This window comes from Thalassophryne amazonica, chromosome 3, assembly GCF_902500255.1.
Source record: "Thalassophryne amazonica chromosome 3, fThaAma1.1, whole genome shotgun sequence".
NCBI classification, from domain to species: domain Eukaryota; kingdom Metazoa; phylum Chordata; class Actinopteri; order Batrachoidiformes; family Batrachoididae; genus Thalassophryne; species Thalassophryne amazonica.
In genome coordinates, this window is record NC_047105.1 from 1,182,174 (window position 1) to 1,194,639 (window position 12,466).

Genomic DNA, 12,466 nt, shown 5'->3' on the forward strand with positions numbered 1-12,466 from the left:
CTGGGTCACAAGCGTTTGCTTTGCTGCATGCCGTCACACCTTGAGTCCCTTCATTCAGAGAGTAAGGACATGACAAGCCAAAAAAAACAGTCACATGCCTCCTGGTGCCTTCTTGGGTTCAAAATAGTGTTCACTGTTAATGTGTCTACATGTAAATTCAGCTATTTTATTTATTTATTCTCTGAAAATGCCATGTTGTTGTGCATTTGGAGGCACAAATAGACACAACAAGGGCTTCAAGATGTACAGATTCGGAACAGAAGAAACATTTGGGAAAATAAAGTCAGTGTCTGGGATGGAAGCGACTTCATCATCAAAGCTTTGAGAGGTAAATTGATTGTTCAGTCCCATGTCCAGTAAAACTCACCTAAACCATCATCGTATAAACCAGATATTCACAGTCACCGGATAAAAAAAGTCCTAAGTTTTTATTTTGTTTTCCATGGAATAAACACCGTATATAACAGATTTTCGCTCACATCAGATAAAATGTCCCGTTCCGATCACAATGTATTTCCATTAAACTCCTTCACATGTGGGACCGGAGTCATTTACGTGATTAAAAGGCTGACCGTTGGGGACTTCTGGTGCAGCTAGCAAGAGAATGGCAGCATAAGCAGTTTCCTCCTGACGGTTTTTGCAATTCAAGCTCCCACAGCTACTCTTGTTACAAACCATGGGGATTTTTGAAGATGGATACGGGAGTTTTAACAAGAAGTATGAAAAGTGCCAATTTGACTGAAGACGAAGCTGATAAAACACGCGGTGACCAAGGCCACTCCTCGGAGCTAAAATTGGCACGACAAGGCGAAGCTGTGGCTGAACCTTCACTGCGGATTATATTCAGAGAGTTACAGGATTTCAGAAAAGACAGCAGTGAACAATACTCAGACATTAAACGTGAATTAAGAAGGGTGAATGAACGAATGGACGAAGCAGAAGGGAGGATTGATGAAACGGAGACTGTGCTACAAGCAGCACCCACGCTAATCAGGAGGCTAACTGAGCGCCAAGCTAACCTCGAGGCGAGGCTGCTGGATCAAGAAGGGTGAGGCAGGGGGGACAACCTCCGCATTTATTCAATAAAAGAAGGGAAGGAAGGATCAGATATGGTGACTTTTCTGGAAAACATGCTGAAAAAAAAAGCACTTTACTTTCCCGGAGATGAAGTACTTGGAATTGAAAGAGCGCGTCGCGCCCTGGTGGCTAAACCGAACAACAGCAGTCAAGCTAAACCCAGATCTATTGTGGTGAAATTTGCCAGCTATCGCATCAAAGAAGAGGTCATACGGAGAGCATGGCAGAAGAAAGAAGTGTTTTGTGACGATGAGCGCTTTTTTGTAGACCACGATTTTCCCACTGAAGTGATAAAGAAACGTAATGAATATGGGGAGGCCAAAAAAGTGCTCAAGGAGAATCGTATCAAATTCCAGACCCCATACCCAGCCAAGATGCAGGTTTTCTTTAAGGATGGGACTCGTCTCTATCAAAATGCGACTGAGGTGACAGACCTGGCTTCCCGGGGATTTGCAGTCAGTGTGGTTAAACCTACGGTCACCCCTGATCAACAAGAAATCCAGCTTTTGTCCAACTGGAGACCAGTGAGTGGACAACGCGTGTGGAGCGGAGGTCAGCAGCAGAGCACAGCGGGAGACGACGCGCAGCGGCTGGAGGACCCACACGCCCGTCTCATAGAAAAACTCCAGAGTTTCCGAAGAAGCAGCAACACCAAGGACTGACTTTAAGAGCGCCATAGAAGATCGTCATTTGGGTGGATCTCTTACTTTACTAGTCTTTTTTTGTAACTTTTTATTTATGGTATTTTTGTCACAATAAGAACATTGAGAAAAACAGAGGAAAAAAAAAACAAATGAAAACTTGAGGTCATTAAGTAAATGCACATTTTATTTTATTTTTTTATTATTTTTTTTTTATATATAGCGCCAAATCACAACAAACAGTTGCCCCAAGGCGCTTTATATTGTAAGGCAAGGCCATACAATAATTATGTAAAACCCCAACGGTCAAAACGACCCCCTGTGAGCAAGCACTTGGCTACAGTGGGAAGGAAAAACTCCCTTTTAACAGGAAGAAACCTCCAGCAGAACCAGGCTCAGGGAGGGGCAGTCTTCTGCTGGGACTGGTTGGGGCTGAGGGAGAGAACCAGGAAAAAGACATGCTGTGGAGGGGAGCAGAGATCGATCACTAATGATTAAATGCAGAGTGGTGGATACAGAGCAAAAAGAGAAAGAAACAGTGCATCATGGGAACCCCCCAGCAGTCTACGTCTATAGCAGCATAACTAAGGGATGGTTCAGGGTCACCTGATCCAGCCCTAACTATAAGCTTTAGCAAAAAGGAAAGTTTTAAGCCTAATCTTAAAAGTAGAGAGGGTGTCTGTCTCCCTGATCTGAATTGGGAGCTGGTTCCACAGGAGAGGAGCCTGAAAGCTGAAGGCTCTGCCTCCCATTCTACTCTTACAAACCCTAGGAACTACAAGTAAGCCTGCAGTCTGAGAGCGAAGTGCTCTATTGGGGTGATATGGTACTACGAGGTCCCTAAGATAAGATGGGACCTGATTATTCAAAACCTTATAAGTAAGAAGAAGAATTTTAAATTCTATTCTAGAATTAACAGGAAGCCAATGAAGAGAGGCCAATATGGGTGAGATATGCTCTCTCCTTCCAGTCCCCGTCAGTACTCTAGCTGCAGCATTTTGAATTAACTGAAGGCTTTTTAGGGAACTTTTAGGACAACCTGATAATAATGAATTACAATAGTCCAGCCTAGAGGAAATAAATGCATGAATTAGTTTTTCAGCATCACTCTGAGACAAGACCTTTCTAATTTTAGAGATATTGCGTAAATGCAAAAAAGCAGTCCTACATATTTGTTTAATATGCGCTTTGAATGACATATCCTGATCAAAAATGACTCCAAGATTTCTCACAGTATTACTAGAGGTCAGGGTAATGCCATCCAGAGTAAGGATCTGGTTAGACACCATGTTTCTAAGATTTGTGGGGCCAAGTACAATAACTTCAGTTTTATCTGAGTTTAAAAGCAGGAAATTAGAGGTCATCCATGTCTTTATGTCTGTAAGACAATCCTGCAGTTTAGCTAATTGGTGTGTGTCCTCTGGCTTCATGGATAGATAAAGCTGGGTATCATCTGCGTAACAATGAAAATTTAAGCAATACCATCTAATAATACTGCCTAAGGGAAGCATATATAAAGTGAATAAAATTGGTCCTAGCACAGAACCTTGTGGAACTCCATAATTAACTTTAGTCTGTGAAGAAGATTCCCCATTTACATGAACAAATTGTAATCTATTAGACAAATATGATTCAAACCACCGCAGCGCAGTGCCTTTAATATCTATGGCATGCTCTAATCTCTGTAATAAAATTTTATGGTCAACAGTATCAAAAGCAGCACTGAGGTCTAACAGAACAAGCACAGAGATGAGTCCACTGTCCGAGGCCATAAGAAGATCATTTGTAACCTTCACTAATGCTGTTTCTGTACTATGATGAATTCTAAAACCTGACTGAAACTCTTCAAATAGACCATTCCTCTGCAGATGATCAGTTAGCTGTTTTACAACTACCCTTTCAAGAATTTTTGAGAGAAAAGGAAGGTTGGAGATTGGTCTATAATTAGCTAAGATAGCTGGGTCAAGTGATGGCTTTTTAAGTAATGGTTTAATTACTGCCACCTTAAAAGCCTGTGGTACATAGCCAACTAACAAAGATAGATTGATCATATTTAAGATCGAAGCATTAAATAATGGTAGGGCTTCCTTGAGCAGCCTGGTAGGAATGGGGTCTAATAAACATGTTGATGGTTTGGATGAAGTAACTAATGAAAATAACTCAGACAGAACAATCGGAGAGAAAGAGTCTAACCAAATACCGGCATCACTGAAAGCAGCCAAAGATAACGATACGTCTTTGGGATGGTTATGAGTAATTTTTTCTCTAATAGTTAAAATTTTGTTAGCAAAATCACGATCAGTACATAACTGATTAACCTATGTTGTTGATTCTGTCATTCATGTAAACGGACCATTTTCCCCACCTTCTCTCTCCGATTTCTTTTTGTAGCTGTAAGGAATAGGTCATCTGCTCGAGTAGGTGTAAATGTTTTACAATGCCAACAAATGTGCTCACAGTAGGGGTGTCTTTCTGAAGCCAATATTTAGTGATTGCCTTCTTCCCTGCAGCCATCAGAATTTTTAGGAGATACTCATCATCTTTGTTCAATTCCTCAGAAAAATTACCTAAATACAGATAAAGAAATGTTGCATCCACACTAAAACCCTCTTACTTTACTACCGTCAAAGAATAAACCGTATAAATAAATAAAGGTAACGTTATGAACAATAAAAGGTTTTGTATTTTTAAATGCACTTTATTTTGAAGAAAAAAAAAGTCGGGGTACAAGCTAGTTTAAAATGCTTTTTAGTTAAGAATCCAGCTAGTATGCAGACATGTCATAGGGCCCCATTCCTGCAAAGAAGTGGGACTTTCCCCTTTTGGGACCTGCATCACCCGTCACCATGTAGCGCTCCTCTAACATGAGCCTCTGCCTTGGAAGTGCCTGTTGAACATTACAGAGTTGTTTTTGAAACTTTTTCTTTATTACTGTTTCAGTTAACATGTTCTATGGGAGAGAGCTTTGTAATGCACTTAAATGGTTATGATAGTTATATATTTACTTGGGGGGAAATAACTTTTTGCATCATTTTTAAAGTACATGAATATACAGGACATTAAAATAATCTCTTTTAATGTGAAGGGTATTTCAAGCCCAGCCAAAAGAAGTAAAACATTCACAAAGGTCAAACAGGAAAAAGCCCAAATTGTATTATTACAAGAGACTCACCTCTGAAATTTACATGAGAACATGAGAAGATGAAAAGAATGAGATACACTAGAGCTTATTATTCATCATATAATAGTGGACGAAGAAGAGGGGTCATTATATTAATATCCCAAAAAATACCTTTTGAATATGTATCTGAGGAGTCAGACAAGGAAGGGAGATATACAGTGGTAACAGGAAGGATCAATAATGTATTAATTACACTTTGTAATGTCTATGCTCCACCTGGAAGTAAATTTTCCTTTTATAGAAAGGTGTTTGATTTATATATAGAAATCAAACACCTTCTTTATATATATTTTTACAGAAAGGTGTTTGTCACTCGGGAGGAGCTCGGAGTCGAGCCGCTGCTCCTCCACGTCGAAAGGAGTCAGTTGAGGTGGCTCGAGCATCTTTTCCGGATTCCCCCTGGACGCCTCGCTGGAGAGGTGTTCCGGGTATGTCCCATTGGGAGGAGGCCCTGGGGAAGACCCAGGACACGCTGGAGGGATTATATCTCTCGGCTGGCTTGGGAACGCCTTGGGGTTCCCCCGGAGGAGCTGAGGGAGGTGTGTGTGTGGATCGGGAGGTCTGGGCGGCTTTGCTTGAGCTGCTGCCCCCGCGACCCGACTCCGGATAAAGCAGAAGAAAATGGATGGATGTTTGATTTGATGGCTGGAGCATCAGGGATTGTAATCTGCGGATCAGATTTTAACCTTCGCTTGAACCCAAATTTAGACACGTCTAAAAAGGTACCAACTACAACACTGCACAAAAAAGTAAACAATCTAATAGAGGAACTGGGCATATTAGACCTTTAGAGAGACTTCTATCCCTCAGGCCGTGATTACACCTTCTATTCAAATCCTCACGATACATATTCAAGATTAGATTATTTTTTTGTTTTTAAAAGGGACCGTAATCGAATGAACAGCTGTAATATTGGCTCTATTGACCTCTCTGACCACGCTCCAATTTCTTGTTCTTTGAATATTGAGGAAACTAAAAGGAACACACTGTGGAGGCTTAACACAAGCATTTTAAACAACCCACAGTTTGTGAGCGAGGTGAGAGAGGAAATAAAGTCATTTTTGGAATTAAATGACACAGGAGAGGTTGACTCAACAATAGTATGGGACACTTTAAAAGCAGTCCGTGGTAAAATTATTTCTTGGTGCTCACACAATAAGAAGGTAAAACAACTTAAATACATTGATTGCAATAGGAGAGTGAAGGATTTTGAAAGACAACATAAAATTAATCAATGCCCAAAACTTTTAGAAGAAATTAAGAAAATCTGAAATGAAATTAATCTGTTGTACTCAAATAAAGTTGAAAAAAGTTTGTCTTTGCAAAACAGAAATATTATGAAGCCGGTCCCAAAGCAGCTAAGATTCTTGCCAGACGGTTACAAAAAGAGAGAGCAGAAAGCACAATATATAAAATTAAAGATCCAAACTACTGGAGCCATTTTGTTTAAACAGGAACAATTACAAGAAGCATTTGAAAAATATTACAGGAATTTGTACTCGCAACCACCTGTAGAAGGTGAGCAAAAAATTGAAAACCTTTTGTGCTCTCTTAATTTGCCTTCTCTGTCTGAGGAACAAAATAAAAGTTTGATAGCAAGAGATAACTGAAAAGGAACTAAACACCGCCATCTGCAGGTTAAAGGCAAATAAGACACCAGGGCCAGATGGATATCCTCCAGACTGCTACAAAGCATTTAGAAAGGAACTTATGCCATGTCTTCTCAAAGCAAACAATACAGTTTTTAAAAAATCAAAAATGCCACCTTCATGGAAAGAAGCGGTTATCTCTGTCATCCCAAAGGAAGGCAAGGAACAGTCAGAGTGTGGTTCATACAGGCCGATTTTGGTCCTAAATGTTGATTATAAATTATTCACAAGTATTTTGGCTAAAAGATTAGAGAAGATACTTCCTTTCCTATTCCAAACAGACCAGACTGGTTTTGTTTTGCGGAGACAAACTCATGATAATATCAGACGCTCATTACATATTTTAAATCACATTCAACAGAATAGTCTTGAGGCCCTCTTAGTGAGCCTTGATGTGGAAAAAGTGTTTGATACAGTCAGCTGGGCTTTTCTGTATAAAGTGCTGGAGCAATTTGGTATACATTCTAATTTTGTTAACATTATCTGTACATTGTACAGTGAACCTTCTGCTAAAATTAAAATTAATGGTAATCTTACTAGATCCTTCACCCTTCAGCGTGGCGCGAGGCAGGGCTGTGGGTCATCACCGATCCTGTTTGCATTATACACAGAGCCTCTAGCCCAGTGGTTAAGACAGACAAAGCATCAAAGGTATAACTATGAATCAAGAAGAGCATAAAGTTGCCTTATATGCCGACGATGTACTAATTTATTTATCAGACCTAAATAATACACTCCCAGAAGTGATGAAGTTATTACATAAGTATGGTCAATACTCAGGTTATAAATTAAATATACAAAAAACCCAACTGCTTACATTTAATTATTCACCCTCAAAACAACTTAGAGATAAATACACTCAACTGGGATCATCATCATCATCATCTATTTTATTTGAGCAGAGGATAAGAAATACAGAAAACAGAGAGAAAAAAAACAGAAAACAATTTAACAATAACATAAACAAAAAACTGAATTTACTATTAACTCAGGACATTGAATCTGCTCAAAAAGGAGTGGGAGGAAGAAAACTTGTTTAATCCCACCCCTTTATTCAAATTTAACATAAAGTGCATAGCTGCTTCCCGTCAATTAGATAGAAAATTAAGAAAATAATACATTTAAATACTTGTAAATTCCCACAATAGATACCAACAGCAGCAAGAAAACAATACCAATATAATAAACAAGTGACAAGCACATACCAACAATGGTAAGAAATCAACAATACCAGTTACGGCAAAGAAAACAAACATATGATGCTCATACCAACAATGGTAAGAAAACAACAATACCAATTACGGTAAGAAAGCAAACATATAAAAACATACCAACAATGATAAGAGACAACAATACCAATTATGATAAAGAACCAAACATATGAAGGAAAGAAACATATAATGCACAAACCAACAATTGTGATACAGAGTCATGAGCCATGAATGTAAAATGGCTTTTATTGTTAAGTCTCAATCATTCTATACCGATCCCAGACCCTCTGTTTATAATGTGACTTGAATTCATGAATGTTTTGGCATTGCTTGAGTCTGACGTCCAAACCATTCCATAACTTTGCTCCACATACAGACACACAAAAAATTTTCCGAGTGGTTCTAACTTTTAATAATGTGAATTTGGCAAAACCTCTAAGATTATGAGCACACTCTTTAACTGAGAAGAACTTTAGAATATTACTTGGCAGTGACTTGTTAAATACCTTAAATAGAATCTGTAATGTAGAATATTTTACAAGATCATGAAATTTAAGCAATTTTGATTGCATAAAAAGATTATTGCTATGTTCTAAAAATCCAACTTTATGTATGATCCTTATTGCTCGTTTTTGTAGTATAAATAGTGGTTGTGTTGAACATTGATAGTTGTTACCCCACACTTCAACACAATATGTTAAGTATGGGAGAACTAAGGAACAGTATAATGTACGGAGTGCATTATGATCAAGAAATTGCTTTACCTTATTCATAATAGAGAGGCTTTTTGAAATTTTCATTTTTATGTGTCTGATGTGGGCTTTCCATGTTAATTTACTGTCTATTATTACTCCTAAAAATTTGTTTTCAGCTGAATTTTCAATTTGGACACTGTCTATGCATATTTGTAATTTAGATTTAACCTTATAATTACCAAATATCATTGCTTTTGTTTTAGTTAAATTTAATGATAATTTGTTACTGTCCATCCATTTTTTTATTTTACTTAGTTCGTCATTTACAGTATTTATAAGTTCATTATAATTGTCACTACTGTAGAATATATTTGTATCATCAGCGAATAATATTAGTTTCAGTGATCTAGATGCATTAAAAATGTCATTAATATACATATTAAACAATGTGGGACACAACACTGCCCCCTGGGGGACACCACAAGCAATGCCAAGACATTCAGATTTGTAATTTCCCATTTCCACGTATTGGACCCTATCAGTAAGATAACTTTTTATCCAATTTCCTGCAACTCCTCTGATACCATAATTCTCTAATTTGTTGATTAAATTGAATGGTTAATTGTATCAAATGCTTTTTTAAGATCAATGAATATTCCAACAGCATATCTTTTTCTGTCCAATGCATTAGTAATTTCTTCTATTGCCTCAATAACAGCCATTGAAGTGGTTCTTTTCTTTCTAAAGCCATATTGACCTTCGTTTATTAACTGATATTTTTCTATGAATTTTTCCAAACGCGGATCAAACAATTTTTCTAGGATTTTTGAAAACTGTGGGAGTAAAGAAATTGGTCTATAATTGGTAAAAAATATGTTTGTTGTCATTTTTGTACAGTGGTATAACTTTTGCAATTTTCATTTTTTTCGGAACACATCCAGTTTGGAATGACAAATTACAGATATAGGTCAGAGGTTTTGAAATGTTGTTGATGACTTTTTTGACTAATACCATGTCTATATCGTGACAGTCTGTAGACAGTTTGTTTCTGCATTTATTAACAATGTCTTTTATTTCCTGTTCATTTGTTGCTGAAAGAAAAATTGAATTTATGTTTCTTTTTATAGTTTCATTAGACTGCTGAATTCCTGGATTTGGGATTTCAGCTGCCAAATCAGGGCCAACATGTACAAAAAATTCATTAAAACCATTCACTATATTATTCATGTTGTAATCATGAACATTTTTATCAATAAAATAATCTGGATATCTTGTATTGGAAGATCCTGGTTTAATTAGGTTGTTCAAAATGTTCCAAGTTTCTTTGATGTTGTTTTTATTTTTTTGTAGAATTTCATCATAGTACAACTTTTTACTTATTCGGATGACATCTGTTAATTTGTTTTTATATACTTTATATCTTATTTCAGCTTCTTTTGTTTTTGAATTAATAAATTTTTTATAAAGGCTGTTTTTTTGCAGGCTTTTAATATTCCTTTAGTTAGCCAAGGACATTTATTGTATCTTTTATTTTTATAGTATTCTTTAAGGGGACAATGTTTTTTTATACAACGTGCAGAAAATATCTATAAAATTGCTATATGCACCATCTACATCTGACTCACTGTAGACTGTACTCCAGTCTTGTGTACTTAAACTGCTGTTGAAGGCATTCATTGTTTCTTCTGTTCATATTCGTTTATGGACTACTTCTCTGTCATGATTAGTTTTTTTAAAGTCACAGTCATAAACAATAAAAACAGGTAAGTGATCAGTGATATCACATATGAACAGGCCACTTATAACTTGATTTTCAATAATATTCGTAAAGATATTATCGATTATTGTGGCACTGTGAGATGTTATTCTACTTGGTTTTGTAATTGCTGGATAAAGGGACATACTATACATTGTGTCAGAAAAAGCATCTATTGATTTCAGTTTTTCAGGATTCAAAAGATCTATATTAAAATCCCCACAGACAAATATATTTTTAGTACTTATTTCCGAGAACATTTTTTCCATTTGTTCATTAAAAATGTCAATACTTGAACCAGGTGACCGATATACACAACTTACAATAATATTTTTTCTCTTTTTGTTGTCTATTTCGACTGTCAGACATTCCATTACTCCATCTATTGTTACTGACATACTTTCTACAACCGTAAACTGAATTGTTTTATGAATATATAATGCAACACCACCTCCTGTTTTGTATTTCCTGTTTACATAATGCAACTCATAATCATCTAAATCAAAATCAATACCTTTTTCCTTTTGTAACCAGGATTCTGATATGGCAATAATACTAAATGGTGATATAAACTGTTGCAAATATTCCTTTATAGAGTTAAAATTAGTGTACAAACTTCGGCTGTTGAAATGTATGATTGACAATTTGTCGTCCGAAGTCATAACATTTGTATACTGGTCTTGTGTATAGTAATCACAGTTCATATTTATTGAAACAAGAAGGTTGTTGACCGGGTCAGTTTCATTTTCCTGATCTTGTGTGTTGTGCTCAGTATATTTAAATGTTTCCAGTTCCTTTTGTTTAAATTGTAAGATTCTCTGTAACAAATCTGTATCTTTGTTGTTCTTTGGTGTGAATATGTTTGTTGTAATGTTCATGGTGGTGTATAGAGTCTCACATTGTTACCTTTATCTTTCAGTTATATTTGTCAAGCTCTTCTATATTTCTCACCACCATAACTTTTGCTTCTTCTGGTGTACCATTCAGTTTGATGAGAATCCTACAATTTGTTACCCACGTTTGCTGAATTCTTTGCTGTTTCTTTAGGTTTCTTGCTTTCTTGGCTATATCGGCATTCTTTTGGTTAAGTGATCATTCATGAATACATTTGTTCCTTTTAGTTTGAATCTTTGCTTCAAGAGTGCCCTTTTGTTTCTTCTGTTGGCAAATCTTACGATGATGGTTGGCCTCTCTCCGGTTTGTCTCAGAGTGTGACACGCCTCAATGTGCTCCAGGTCCAACTCTATCCCTCTACTCTGGAGGTAGGATGCCACCTGTTGCTCCACAGAGAGCGTCTCCTGCTCACTGGGCTCCTCACCACCACCAACAACTGCACGCGCGTACGAGCGCGGCTTAATTTGGATTCCTGAGATGACCACGTCGTTCATACGAGAATGTTGCTCCAGTTCCTCCACTCGCTGCTCCAGCTCTGTGATGCGCCGGTTTTTCTCCTCATTCTGGAGGCGCAGCTGTTTAACCTCCTCCAAAAGTTCCAAGAGCTGTGTCTGCTGCGTTTTGACAGCAGACACATCCTCAGCCAGGGAGTCAAGTGACTCTTTCAAGTCTCCGTAGTTCAATTTGGACGGCATCTTGTTAATAACTCCAACCTTACTTCAAAACAATTCCTCTTGTATTTCCTCAAGGGTTTGGCATCCTGCTCAGTCCTGTCTCTGCCGGGGTTTTTATGGCTGTTAGTGCGCTTCAGTCACTTTTCCCAGCCGGTATTAACTTTGGACACTTGATTTGTCTAACTAGCGTGTAGCCCCGTTAGCTCGCAGTTAACCTCGGCTCCACTCCTTCCTCCTTCCTCCGGGCTTCTTCTCAAACTGCCTCTACAAAGAAGCTGCGACTCTGCTTAGAAACTGGTCCTCTGCTTAGAAGACTGGTCCCATCTGTGTTGCGTGGCATCGACCAACTTCTGGCACCAAACAAAATGCAAATCGAAGCCGTCTTCACGCTAAATGCTGGTAACATGGAAGCAAACGTAGTACTACACACTCCTGAACAGGCGGTGGCATCAATAATAAACAATTATTAAAATACTTGGGAATTCATTTTAACAAAGATACTTTATCACTAGCAAAAATAAACTATGATCCCTTATTAACAAAAATTAAAGATAATATCAAGAGATGGAACACAGTATCTTTCCTTAGTTTTAGTCACAGAATTGAAAGTGTAAAGATGAACATACTCCCGCAATATCTTTTTCTGTTCAAATCACGTCCAGTGGAAATTACTAAATTACAGTGGAAA

General features: G+C 37.5%; 1 protein-coding gene across 4 annotated transcripts in view; it reads right to left on the reverse strand.

Annotated features, from left to right (window-relative positions):
* ube2c (ubiquitin-conjugating enzyme E2C) overlaps window positions 1–12,466 on the reverse strand; it is a 120,805-nt gene that overhangs the window by 20,390 nt on the left and 87,949 nt on the right. The gene's annotated exons all lie outside the window — the stretch shown is intronic.